Source organism: Chrysemys picta, chromosome 1 (genome assembly GCF_011386835.1).
Source record: "Chrysemys picta bellii isolate R12L10 chromosome 1, ASM1138683v2, whole genome shotgun sequence".
Lineage (NCBI taxonomy): Eukaryota > Metazoa > Chordata > Testudines > Emydidae > Chrysemys > Chrysemys picta.
This window is the reverse complement of record NC_088791.1, coordinates 196007980-196022081: the sequence shown is the minus strand read 5'-3', so window position 1 is coordinate 196022081 and position 14102 is coordinate 196007980. Positions and strand designations below refer to the sequence as shown.

At 45.9% G+C, this 14102-nt stretch overlaps 1 protein-coding gene and 1 long non-coding RNA gene across 5 annotated transcripts in view; one reads left to right on the top strand and one right to left on the bottom strand.

Moving 5' to 3' along the window:
• The first annotated feature begins 5980 nt into the window (after nucleotides 1-5980).
• On the top strand, nucleotides 5981-8654 carry LOC135977309 (uncharacterized). Its single transcript, XR_010594745.1, has 2 exons — nucleotides 5981-6116; nucleotides 7598-8654. It is a non-coding gene; the product is annotated as an uncharacterized LOC135977309 (long non-coding RNA).
• Nucleotides 8655-12870: 4216 nt separating this feature from the next.
• Nucleotides 12871-14102, bottom strand: part of SH3BGR (SH3 domain binding glutamate rich protein) — a 49146-nt gene continuing 47914 nt past the window's right edge. For 2 of the 4 annotated variants that reach the window (XM_065590762.1, XM_065590752.1), the window contains exon 8: nucleotides 12871-13641. The gene's annotated coding sequence lies outside the window, so the exon portion shown is untranslated. The remainder of the gene's footprint in view (nucleotides 13642-14102) is intronic. The other 2 variants (XM_065590748.1, XM_065590775.1) reach the window with 1 other exon arrangement.

The following is a 14102-nucleotide window of genomic DNA, read 5'->3' as shown; positions in this document are numbered from 1 at the left end:
CCTATTACAATTGACCCATTGAGAGAAGGCAGATACGCCTTGTAACTCAGCAAAGTATGCAGGGACTTGCCCATGTGACTTCAGATTCCATTTTGCTGTAATTTTCCACAGTAAGAACAAAGAGGTGTTCTTACACCTGGAAAAGACTATAAAAGGCTGATGCCTCATCTCCATCTTGTCTTCAGTCCTGCTTCTTACCTCTGGAGGGACTTTGCTACAAATGGAAGCTCTACACAAAGGACTGATGACCCATCCCAGCTGGGGATGTACTCCAGAGACTTGATTTAAACCTGCAGCTTATTCCATCATTGCTACAAGCCTGAACCAAGAACTTTGCCATTACTGTATGTAATTGATTCCATTTAACCAATTTTATCTCTAATCTATATCTTTTTCCTTTTATGAATAAACCTTTAGATTTTAGATTCTAAAGGATAGGCAACAGAGTGATTTGTGGGTAAGATCTGATTTGTATATTGGCCTGGGTCTGGGGCTTGGCCTTTGGGGATCGAGAGAACCTTTTTTCTTTTACTAGGGCATTGGTTTTCATAACCATTTGTCCCCATAACGAGTGGCACTGGTGGTTATACTGGGAAACTGGAGTGTCTAAGGGTATATCTACACTAGGAAATTAGGTCAAATTTATAGAAGTCCATCTTTAGAAAGTGATTTTATACAGTCGATTGTGTATGTCCCCACTAAGCGCAATAGGTCGGCGGATACTGTGGCTAGCATCGACTCACAGAGTTGTGCACTGTGGGTAGCTAACCCACAGTTCCCGCAGTCTCGGCCGCCCATTGGAATTCTGGGTTAAGCTCCCAGTGCCTGATGGGGGGGAAAAACATTGTTGCGGTTGGTTTTGGGTACATGTCATCAGTCTCCCCTCTCTCTATGAAAGCAACGGCAGACAATCGTTTTGCACCTTATTTCCGTGCAGACGCCACCACGGCAAGCATGGAGCCTGCTCAGCTCAGCTCACCGTCACCGCTGTTCTTGTGTCCTGGGTGCTGCTGGCAGCAGATGGTGCAGTAGGTCTGCAAACCATCGTCATCCACCGTTTCCGCTGCAACTCGGCTCTCCTGCTGTTGTAAATGATCTCAGTCTCAATTGAGTAAATGATAACTGAGCTCAATAGAGTAAATGAGCTCAGTCATCCACCGCTTCCGCTGCAACTCTGCTCTCCTGGTGCCATGAATCCACCTCACAGGTCCTCTCGTCGTTCAGTATAAATATCTATTCTCGTGGCATCCGTCGTCAGCCACCGCTTCCACTGCAACTCTGCACTCCTGCTCTCCTGCAGACACCATACCATGGCAAGCCTGGAGCCTGCTCAGCTCATTGCTGCTGTTGTGAGCATTGTAAACACCTCGTGCATTATCCTGCAGTATGTGCAGAACCTGCAAAAGTAGGCAAGGAGACAACAAAAGAGCGATCACAATAGTGATGAGGACATGGACACAGACTTCTCTCAAAGCACGGGCCTTGGCAATTTGGACATCATGGTGGTAATGGGGCAGGTTCATGCCATGGAATGCCGATTCTGGGCCCAGGAAACAAGCACAGACTGGTGGGACTGCATAGTGTTGCAGGTCTGGGATGATTCCCAGTGGCTGCGAAATTTTCACATGCATAAGGGAACTTTCATGGAACTTTGTGACTTGCTTTACCCTGCCCTGAAGTGCAAGAATACCAAGATGAGAGCAACCCTCACAGTTGAGAAGTGAGTGGCGATAGCCCTCTAGAAGCTTGCAATGCCAGACAGCTACCAGTCAGTCGGGAATCAATTTGGAGTGGGTAAATCTACTGTGGGGGTTGCTATGATCCAAGTAGCCAACGCAATCACTGAGCTTCTGCTATCAAGGATAGTGACTATGGGAAATGTGCAGGTCATAGTGGATGGCTTTGCTGAAATGGGATTCCCTAACTGTGGTGGGGCGATAGACGGAACGCATATCCCTATCTTGGCACCGGACCACCTTGGCAGCCCGTATGTAAACCACAAGGGGTACTTTTCAATGGTGCTGCAAGCACTGGTGGATCACAAAGGACGTTTCACCAACATCAACATGGGATGGCCGGGAAAGGTACATGACATTTGCATCTTCAGGAACTCTGGTCTGTTTGAACAGCTGCAGGAAGGGACTTACTTCCCAGACCAGAAAATCACTGTTGGGGATGTTAAAATGCCTATAGTTATCCTTGGGGACCCAGCCTACCCCTTAATGCCATGGCTCATGAAGCCATACACAGGCACCCTGGACAGTAGTAAGGAGCTGTTCAACTATAGGCTGAGCAAGCGCAGAATGGTGGTAGAATGTGCATTTGGATGTTTAAAAGCTTGCTGGCGCAGTTTACTGATGCAGTTAGACCTCAGCGAAACCAATATTCCAATTGTTATTGCTGCTTGCTGTGTGCGCCACAATATCTGTGAGAGTAAGGGGGAGACGTTTATGGCGGGGTGGGAGGTTGAGGCAAATCGCCTGGCCACTGATTATGAGCAGCCAGACACCAGAGCAATTAGAAGAGCACAGCAGGGTGCCCTGTGCATCCGAGAAGCTTTGAAAACCAGTTTCATGACTGGCCAGGCTACGGTGTGACAGTTCTGTTTGTTTCTCCTTGATGAAAACCTGCCCTCTTGGTTCACTCTACTTCCCTGTAAGCTAACCACCCTCCCCGCTTCGATCACTGCTTGCAGAGGCAATAAAGTCATTATTGTTTCAAAATTATGCATTCTTTATTAATTCATCACACAAATAGGGGGATAACTGCCAAGGTAGCCCGGGAGGGGTGAGGGAAGAGGGAAGCACCAGGTGGTGTGGTGGATGAGGGGAGAAGGGAAGGACAAGACCACACTGCACTTCAAAACTTATTGAATGCCTTCTGTTGCTTGGGCAGTCCTCTGGGATGGAGTGGTTGGGTGCCCGGAACCCCCTCCGCCACCCCGTGTTCTTGGGCATCTGGGTGAGGAGGCTATGGAACTTGAGGAGGAGGCGGGCGGGCGGTTACACAGGGGCTGCAGCAGCAGTCTGTTCTCCTACTGCCTTTCCTGCAGCCCCACCAGACGCCGGAGCATGTCAGTTTGATCCCCCAGTAGCCACAGCATATCATGCTGCCTCCACATCTCATCTTGCTCCCGCCACCTCTAATGTCACTCATCCCTCCTGTCCTCACGTTCATTTTCTGCTTTCCTGGGCTCTGACATTGTTTGCCTCCACACATTCTGCTGAGCTCTTTCAGTGCGGGAGGACTGTATGAGCCCAGAGAACATTTCATCGCAAGTGTGTTTTTTTCACCTTCTTATCTGCGCTAGCCTCTGGGACGGAGATGATAGGGGGAGCGTTGAAACAGTTGCAGCTGCAGGAGGAAAAAACGGAGAGTAGTATTTTAAAAGGCACATTTTAGAGAGCAATGGGTAGACTCTTTCACGGTGAACCAAGCTGTTAACATTACATAGCACATGTGCTTTTGGTACAAGGTCGCATTTTGCCTCTTATATTTCGGGCCTGCTGGTTTGGTGTGAGAGATCACACATGAAGGGCCGGGCAACAGAATTCAGCTTGCAGGCAGCCATGGTAAGCCACAGTCTTTTGGCTTCTTCAACCTTCATAACATGTGGGAATGGTTTCAAACAACAGCGCCCTCCTTTCCCATACCAAGAACCCGTTGGGTTGGCCTTTTAAAAGGAGGGGCTGTACTGGCCACGAATGCATCCCAAGTCTTCAGTTTAATCATTAAACACACTTGCTTTTAAACCATGCATTATATTTACAAAGGTACACTCACCTGATGTGCCTTCTCCGGTTTCATGGTCCATGAGCCCGCCATGGGAGGGTTGGGAGGGTATTGGCTCCAGGGTGATAAACAGTTCCTGGCCGTCGGGGAGAATGGTTTCTCCGCTTGCATGCTGTGCGCTAGCCTCATCCTCCTCCACCTCCTCATCTTCCTCATCCCCAAAATCCTCATCCCTGTTGCAGGGGTCCATGGACAGGAGTGGGGTAGTGGTAGGGGGCCCCCTAGAATTGCATGCGGCTCATCATAGAAGCAGCATGTCTGGGGCTTTGACCCGGAGCGGCCATTTGCCTCTTTGGTTTTTTGGTAGGCTTGCCTGAGCTCTTTAATTTTCACGCGGCACTGCTGCGGGTCCCTGTTGTAGTCTCTGTCCATCATGCCCTTGGAGATTTTTTCAAATATTTTGGCATTTCGCCTTTTGGAACGAAGTTCTGATAGCATGGATTCGTCTCCCCAAACAGCAATCAGATCCAGTACCTCCCATTCGGTCCATGCTGGAGCTCTTTTGCAATTCTGGGACTCCATGGTCACCTGTGCTGATGAGCTCACCACGCTGGCCAAACAGGAAATGAAATTCAAAAGTTCCTGGGGCTTTTGCTGTGTCCCTGGCTAGTGCATCTGAGTTGAAAGTGCTGTCCAGAGCAGTCACAATGGAGCACTCTGGGATAGCTCCAGGAGGCCAGTACCATCGAATTGTGTCCACACTACCCCAAATTCGACCCAGCGATGTCGATTTCAGAGCCTCTTGCCAGCCTGGGAGAAATGTCTGCTCAAACCATTGGCTATGGTATTTTGAATATCTGGTAAATATAAAACTGAAATGAAAATCTGATTGGCTGTGCACCAGTTCCATAGTTTTATTGCTTCTGCACAAAAGGAGAGGGATCTTGCTCCTCCTTGATGATTTATATAGTACATGCAGGCTATGTTGTTTGTCATGAACTTGACAGATTGAACTTGATCATGTGAAGGAAGTGCTGACCACTGTGACTTCCAGGAGGTTGATATGGAGAAGGAACTCTTGGGCTGTCAATTTGTGTCTGAGGGTATGCCTACACTAGAAAAGTAAGTCAACTTCTATTAGCTCAACTTACACCCACCGCAGTAATTACTGGGGTGGTGCATGTCCACACTACCCCCCTTGGGTCGGTGGTCTCACCAGGAGGCTATGTGGGTAGCTGAGTGCCTGGTCTTTCAGCTTCGCTGGCAGCTCCCTGCTGGGAGCCCAGCTGCCCCACAGGTTCCTGGGCTTCTGGCAAGGAGTGGCCTGGGGGGCGGGGAGCACCTGGGTTTCTTGCTTTGGCTACCAGCCGGGAGCGGGGGTCCACTCTCATCTCAGCTCCCAGTGGGGAGCGGGGTCCAGCCTGCCCAGCTCTCCAGGAGAGTGGGGGGGCAGCCGGGGTCCAGTTGCCTGGCTGTTATGGCTCCTGCCGTGAAATTGACAAGACAGCCAACAACTGATGTAAGTAACCCAGTGTCTACACAGACACTGCATTGCCCTAACTACACTGACATAAGCTTTACATCTCTTGTGAGGTGGAGGTATGATGTTGGTGTAATACGGCACTTACATCAGTGGGAGGAAGGCTGTAGTGTAGACACTGACATAATTAGGTCAATGTAAGTGTAGACCAGCCCTTAGTATTTCAGCCGTGTAAGGAGGCAGTTGAATTTCATGGTAGAGGCTGTGAAGATCCTTTAGAATGAGCCAGTGAGAAACACTATGACATAAAAATTCCCTTTTACATTTAGAATGTGGGAGAAGTACTTTAGGTGAGACTCCTAGTGCAGAATAAGATCCTGTTAAAAGTGTTCAGAAACTTTCAGAGGTTCTACATAAGATCAAACAAGTGGGTAAAAAAACAACAACGAACCAACAAAAAACCCACACAGGATATACGATTGAATTGCCACACTTGGAGAGGAAGTTCATAGGGGTGTGTGTGTGTGTATTTCCTGCATGAAGAAAAAGCAGAACATTTTTGACAGCAGCATGAGCTGCAGGAGGACAACTGCATTTGTACTTTCGTCCAATAATAAATGCATGTTAGTTACTTAGGTCCTGCCTGTGTTATCATTTCAGGAACTCTTCTTGCTTGGGTAACCCATCTACAAGTAGATTGTGAGGTCTTATGCAATGCTCAACCCACAAGGGTGTGTTCATTTTGGAATACATCTTAAGATGGATAGAAGTGCAGATTAATCTTATTACTTTTCATATCCCTGCAGCTGATGGTTTTAAAATGAAGGCCGCCAGTGGAAGAAAGTGAGTGAAGAGAATGAGGGAGACCACAGAGAATCTACATTTGCATTTGATGGAGCATAAGGTAATGAATGATGGTGTAAATACTTTGTGGGTTCCGGAAGAACAGCAAAAAGTAACCACGGCCTGGGCAGATGACGGTTTGGAAGTGATGACGCCTTGTAGAAAAATACCCTATGGCAGCACAGAAATACCCTTCTCTGTTGAAAGGACAGTACGCTGCATGAGAGACTGCGTTAGGATTTTTTAAAATGTCCCTTTCACATACTAAAATGATGAGAGGTACAGCTGGACAGCAGGTGCTCTGCCTATTAATAATGTATGTCTTACAGAAGTAAAGTCTTAGCACAACTCTAGCAGGTGTCTAAAGTTGGTTCCTTACTCCCATTTTCTTAATTCATGGTTCTCAGTTCTTCATTCAAAGATACAAATTTAATTAAAAAAATCTTCAGTGTAAGTCTACTGTCATAAATATAAAGGGAAGGGTAACAACCTTTATGTATTCAGTAACATAAAATCCCTCCTGGCCAGATGTACTGAATCTTTACCTGTGAGGGATTAAGAAGCTCAAATAACTTGATTGGCACCTGACCAAATGAACCCATAAGGAAAGAAGATACTTTCAAATTTGAGGGGGGAGAGGTTTTGTTTGTTCCCTCTCTGGATGGAGAGAGAGACCAGGCAGGAAAAACATCTCCTGAAAACATACCTGAAATGATCCATCTAAGATTACAAAAATTGTAAGTAAGGGCAAGGAAATGAGTTGGATTATCTTTTGTTTTCGCTTCTGAATTTTCCCTATACTAAGAGGTAATTTCATTCCTGTTTTGTAACTGGGAAGCAATGTCAGAGGGAATCCTCTGTGTTTTAAATCTTTTTATTCACCCTGTAAAGTTACCTTCCATCCTGATTTTGCAGGTGTGATTCTCTTACCTTTTTTATAAATAAAATTATTCTTTTAAGAACCTGATTGATTTTCAGTGTCCTAAAAACCAAGGGATTTGGTCTGTGCTCACAGTAACCAATTAGTTAGTATATTATTCTTAAGCTCCCCAGGAAAGGGGGTGAAGGGTTTGGGGGAATATTTTGGGGGAATAGGAACTCACACCTTCTTGTCAACTGTTGGAAATGGGCAACATCCACCTTGATTGCATTGGCCTCATTAGCATTACAAAAGTAATTTTCCTCCTTTGATATTCTCCCCTTCTTATCAATAGTTGAGAATAGGCCACTTTAATTAAATTAGCCTCATTAGCACTGACTCCCCCCCCCCCTTCTTGGTAAAGCAACTTCATGTGCTGTAATATTTATACTGCTTTCTGTATTTTTCACTCCATGCATCTGATGAAGTGGGTTTTAGCCTACAAAAGCTTACGCCCAAATAAAAAAACAGACTTCAAAGAGAAAGAGAGAGCTTATGCCACAAGGATTCCTCGTAGTTTTTGCTGATACAGACTAACAAATAATAAAAAACAGACTTCAAAGAGAAACTGCAGAGCTACAATTCATTTGCAAACTTAACATCATTAATTTGGGCTTGAATAGGGACTGGGAGTTGCTGGCTCACTACAAAAGCAATTTTCCCTCTCTTGGTATTGACACCTCCTCATCAGTTATTGGGAGTGGACCACATCCATCCTGACTGAATTGGCCTTGTCATCACTGGTTCTCCACTTGTAAGGTAACTCCCTTCTCTTCATATGCCAGTATATTTATCCCTGTATCTGTAATTTTCACTCCATGCATCTGAAGACGTCGGTTTTTAACCCATGAAAGCTTATGTCCAAATAAATCTGTTAGTCTTTAAGGTGCCACCGGACTCCTTGTTTTTGTGGATACGGACTAACATGGCTACCCCTCTGATTAGAGAAGTATATAAATGGTAATTGGGGCTATTCCTTATGAATAGCTAAAATAGCCATGTTAAATAGACTAGAGCTTTGAAATGCAAACCTGTACTGTTAGAGAATTAAAGGTAATACTAATTGTATGTGTTTACTTATATCTTGTTAGATGTTTATCATGTAAACAGATGGTTCTTGTCTATCACTGTATTCTGTTAATTCAGAGATTAAAAGGAAATATTAACATTTAGATAAACCTTGGGTGTAATAATGTCATTGTCTATATTTCTCTGAAGTTTGTAGCATACTGTCTATGAACTGGGTAATGGATAATTACCTTATGCAGATGAATGCAGCTAGTTACTTATACGCACATAGGAAATAGTTAATTCTACTTCAAAGACACTATTCTTCACCCAAGGAACATCTGCTATGAAGAAGCTAGCATAGCCTGCAAAAAATCTCTATAAAAACTCTTGGGACCTGATCCTTTCATCTCAAATCTGCTTAAGCTTCATCAGGGGAAGTGTAAGCTGAAAGACTGAGGTATCCAATTTCATTTTGGATCAACCTGGTGTTGGACATTGGACTGCAACCTATGGACTAATTCTAAAAGAACTATTTGCAGTGCTAAAGCTCACCATCTCTACTATGAATCTGATCTAAGAACTCTGTTTTTACCTGTATGTATAATGATCCTTTAACCAAATCCCTCTCTCTCTTTTCTTTTTTAATAAATCTTATTTAGTTAATAAGAATTGGCTGTAAGTGTGTATTTGGGTAAGATCTGAAATATTCATTGACTTGGGAGGTAATGTGTCCGATCCCTTGGGATTGGTAGAACTTTTTATATGATGAATAAGATATTCAGTAATCCTCATCACATTTGACTTGTCTGTCTGGAAGGAAGCCCAAGGCTGGGTTGCTTTAACGGAACTGTGTTTTTGGCTTCTAGGTGGAAGCTATTTTGTTGCTGGCCTGCTGAATCCAAGTATTAGAATAAAAACAGTTTGGGGAATTGTCTACCCCATTCTTTGAAGTTTGCCCTAATTAAGCAACATCATTGTGCTCCCCCTCCCCCAGGACCCAGGTCACATACCCCTTTGCTCCACAAAACGTGCCAAAAGTTCTACTTGAGTGGCAGTCTAAGCCATCAATCTTTGAGAGATGCTTTCCTCAGTCCCATCTACACCTGTCCTCCAGTGCTGCTGCTACTCAGAGTCCTAAACAAAATCAAGCAGGACAGAGCCAAAGTCATCCTAATTACACTAACTTGGCCAAGACAAATTTGGTACCCCTACCTGATACGCCTCACATCTAGTCTAACCCTACAGCTACCGACTTTTTCCAACCTGCTAATTGAGGATTCGGGACACATTCTTCAGCATGAACAAGCTACAGGTGGCTATCATCTCCACTCAGTGAATCAGTGAGCTGGGCCTTTAATGACTGATACCCCCTACACAGTTTTCTATAAGAAGAATGACCTGATTGAGATGAAAGTCTGAGGACATCTTAGGAAAAGACTGGGGATGTGGACAGAGGGATACATTCTCTTTATCCACCATAGTCTTTCATCCTAAACCTCATCTGACCAGGGAGGAAGCCTCCCGGAGAGATCTCAGAAACTAACTCCCTACTTTGGGGTAAGTAGGATGGCAAATGGCCAAATGCTGGATGTAGTGGGTTGTTGGCAACCCACCATACACACTGAAACCCTTAATTTCGTTTGAGATTTTATTGTGGCAGATTTCAGAGTAGCATCCTTGTTAGTCTGTATCCGCAAAAAGAACAGGAGTACTTGTGGCACCTTAGAGACTAACAAATTTATTAGAGCATAAGCTTTCATGGACTACAGCCCACTTCTTCGGATGCATATAGAGTGGAATACTCTATATACATCCGAAGAAGTGGGCTGTAGTCCACGAAAGCTTATGCTCTAATAAATTTGTTAGTCTCTAAAGTGCCACAAGTACTCCTGTTCTTATTGTGGCAGAGACTCTGATCAAGGGACATGGGCTGGGACTGATATCCTGCTGAAGTATGGAGTTTACCCTGAGGGATAAAATATGCGCTGAAATTGGAACTCACATTGTTGTAATTTGCCAGAATGATGCCACTGATGTATGAAGGGTAACCACCGATTGCAGTCATTTACGCCTCTACAAAACTGAATGCAATGTGGATGGAGCCAGTCAGAAAATAGAAAGGAGGGGGCTATCCACAATGGAAAATGTTGATGAAATCAAAAAGTAATTTTCATTGAAATTTTACATGGAATACACCTCTACCCCGATATAACGCGATATAACACAAATTTGGATATAATGCGGTAAAGCAGTGCTCCGGGGGGGGGGGGGGGGGGGGCTGCGCACTCTGGCAGATCAAAGCAAGTTTGATATAATGCGGTTTCACCTATAACGCGGTAAGATTTTTTGGCTCCCAAGGACAGCGTTATATCAGGGTAGAGGTGTATTTTGAGTTTTTGACAAAACAAAAATTTAAGAATGAAAACATGTCAGTTCCGAAATGCCACCATGGTAATGCATGCTACCACTCTTCTCTATGGCCTGGTGTTCCTGCTAAGATTAAATCTCTCATGAGACATCTCGGTCTTTCCTCTTGATGCGGGGAGGTGGCATATTATGGCGCTTCCATGGCCACAGTGCATCATGAGAGATGAATTCCCGCTGGGTCCATAGAGGAGAATGGGACAGGGCCACCCAGAGGATTCAGGGGACCTGGGGTCTTCGGCGGCAGGGGGCCCCCGCCGCCGAATTGCCGCTGAATACCCAGCACTTCGGCGGAGGGTCCCAGAGCGGAAGGACCCCCCGCCGCCGAACTCTGACGAAGACCCGGAGCGGAAGAAGCTCCGGGGGCCCGGGCCCCGCGACAATTTTCCAGGGCCCCAGGAGCAAGTGAAGGACCCCGCTCCAGGGGCCCCGAAAAACTCTCGTGGGGGCCCCTGCGGGGCCTGGGGCAAATTGCCCCACTTGCCCCTCTCCCCCTCCCCCGGGAGGCCCTGGAATGGGAACATGTGGCCCTCAAACTACAACTCCCATGAAGCGGCAACAGCATTTCCGAATGGGGTTTGGACTTTTGGGTTTTCGACCAAAAAAATCAAAATTTTCTGCAAAAATGTTTCCAAAAAACAGTCTTAATGGAAATTTTTCAGCCAGTCCTAAGTGCAGAGTATAACACACTAGTGGCCCAGAATTCTCCACTCACTGGCAATGAATGAACTCTAACCAGACCTCTGTGAAAGGTCTGAATTCTTCAAGGCTGATAGGTAATCAAAAACAACTTGAAGGGAAGAATTCACATAGCCCTGGACCTTGAATAGTTTTTACCCCCCTATGAAGTGGATGTAAAGCATTACTATTCTGATTTGTCACCATTTTACACCTATTTAGCACTCACTTTGTATTGGTGTAAATGACCACATAAGGTGCAGGGCAGTAAAGTATCAGGCCACAAGAGCCAAAGAAATGGGCCTGTTTTTCTTTTCTTCCTTCCTTTATAGTCAATTGAGAGCATTGTTGTGGGGGAGGTTTTCCATGGAGATATAAAGGCACTGTCAGTGTTTGCCTGTCAGGTTTTCTGGCTCTTCGGGTAAAAAGTAGCTTTGCCATGTCTTATACAGACTTTTATAATATGGCTGTCATAGGGGTGGCCAGCCCTTTAAGGGGAAATGGGTCTCAGCCCCTCTTGTGACACACATACTTGGCCTTCCCTGGTGGGGAAAATGGGTTCATGGCCCAATCAGGCCTCTGGGATAGATAAGGAGAGGTGTGGATAATGGGAAAGAGAAAGAATGACTCTAGAGAAGGAACCAAGACCTAGGAGCTGGTTCTTACTGAAAAGCAGTGGTGCGGGGAGGCTACTGCCCCCTGCAATGGAAATATTACAGGGCCTGACATATGTTTCTGCCCCTGAATATTTCCTCTAAACCTGGGAAGGGTATGATATGGGGCATCTTGGGCCTGCTCCTCTTCCAGCCCAGCTGGGAAGAAAAGGGGCACCTGGAGGTGGGGGCTGGATCCAGGCTGGATGGGGAAGCGGTGGCTGGGTGGAGTCACATCATTCAGACCTGGGTGAGGGCTGTTTCCCCTCCAGGGCAAGAGCCACTTCCAGTTATATAAAAGCAGCAGCTGAGACAGGGAGCTGGGTTGTGGCTGCTCTGGGCGCCAGGGACGGGAGGGCAGGGACACCATGCTGCTGCAGCCACCCTGACCACACTGCTTCCTCAGCCTGCCCCGCATCTTCAAGGCCAAGGTGAGTGCCTGCCTGCCCTGCCACTGCCAGAGTCCCTGGCACTGCCTGAGTGCCCTCTGCACCCCAGACTTCCCGGTGCACACCCCCAGCCCCAAACTTCAGCCCCTCCATTCAAAATGAGCTTCTGGCAGGGAGCACCGCAAATAGCACCAGAGGAGCTGCGAGGGAAGAGACTGAAAAGGTCCCAGAAAAGGCTGAAAGCCACACAGACCCAGGACATCTGTCACATTCTTTTCCACTTCTAGTTTTAATTCTTTTGGCTTTTATTCTCCTACAGCCTGGGTAGTCAACTATTTTTTGTCAAGATCCAAATTTCTTGCTCAAGGTATAATCAAGATCCAGACTCCAAAGGAAACTTCCAAAGAGAAACCAAAGGGAACGCTAAACCATTAGAGGATGCTGGGAGCTAGAAAAGGCTGGGGATTGAGTGAGTGCCAGAGGGTGCCCCAGGATAGCAGCAAAAGCTGACAGTCTGGCAAGGCAACATACAAAGAGGGAAAGGCTGATGTGATCAGGACAGTCTCTTTCTCCCAGCCAGAGATGAGGAGGTTAGCTGGTCTGAAGGGCACTAACAAAAGCTGGCAAGGAAAAATGCAGATGTACCAGGCCCAGGGGTATAGTGCTTTTATTAGTTTTACCCTTTGCTCTACATGTTTTGTACCTTTGGCGGAAGGAATAAATAGTGCTTTGGTCTGAAGGCACTGTTTGAGTCATTTTAATCAACAATCTGGTCACAGGTCCCCATAGTGAAAGGGCTGACAGGTGCTAAATGCAGTTGGCCTGTTGCATTAACATGGTTGGGGAAACAGTGGGGCTACAGCCCAGACTGCAGATTTCCACCCAGGGTGAAGTGTTGGAAGCCATGCCTGTCACGCAAGAGGGACTAAAAGGGAACTAAGATGCAGTTTGCCCTGTAACTGTGACATGTACTATGGTTAAATTAACGCCTCTGTGGACAAACAGAAGACCTGACCTAAAATGTGTTTATTTAAACTACTGTACAATGGAAATCACATTCATTTTAAAGGCCAGTTCAGAGATAAGCGACACAAAGCTTGTACACAGGGATCTTCTTTGGAGTTTTCAGTGCTGAAGTTCTTTACCTCCTAATACAGTTTTGATGCACAACTGTGGTTATTTACTGAGTGCCGATAGTGTATTTGGCAGAGAACAAACATGGAGGAAGACACAGTCCCTGCCCCAAGAAGCTTACAATCTAAAATTAGACATAGACAGTACTGTTAGAACATATAAAGCTAAGTCTGAGATCTTGTCAGCCAGAATTAAGATGACCCACTTTAACAAAAGACCAGAATACCAAATATATATATATAATATAGGGCAGAGTGGTGTGTTGTGTTTTGGGGATATATAGATGTCTATACATGTGTTGGTGCGAAAGGCAATGGTATGTTGTTTGGGGGGAAGAGGTGGTTTTATATTCTCTGGTGCTTCACGGACTTGTGCTTCCTGAAGAGGAAAAAAGCAAATATAAATAAAATTAGCACTGTCATAGAACTTCACATACAAAGCACTGTACAACATTAGGGCACATTAATTCCCAAGCAGTGAAGGAACCCAGTGCTGGGATGGGGGTAGAGTGAAAGGTGGGATGGCTGGCCTCTCATCCCTCACAAAGCCGTGCTGAGACACTGGGTCTTCACCCTGCCATCCATGGATCTGCTGAGTTCTGTGGGTGGAAGCCCAGATACTGAAGTCACTGGGAATGCCATTAACTTCAAGGGGCTTTGGATCAGCTTCTGCCTGTACTGCAAAGAAGGAGAGAACCTGTCCCACCAGGGGACAATCTGATAGAAACGCTGAATTTCCCATTCCCTAAACAAGTGTTTTCCCAGTTGGGAGCTGATCTGGCCCTTAGTCACCCTTCTTCTTTAAGAAAGCAAAACAAAGAAAACCTGGGGAATTAAATA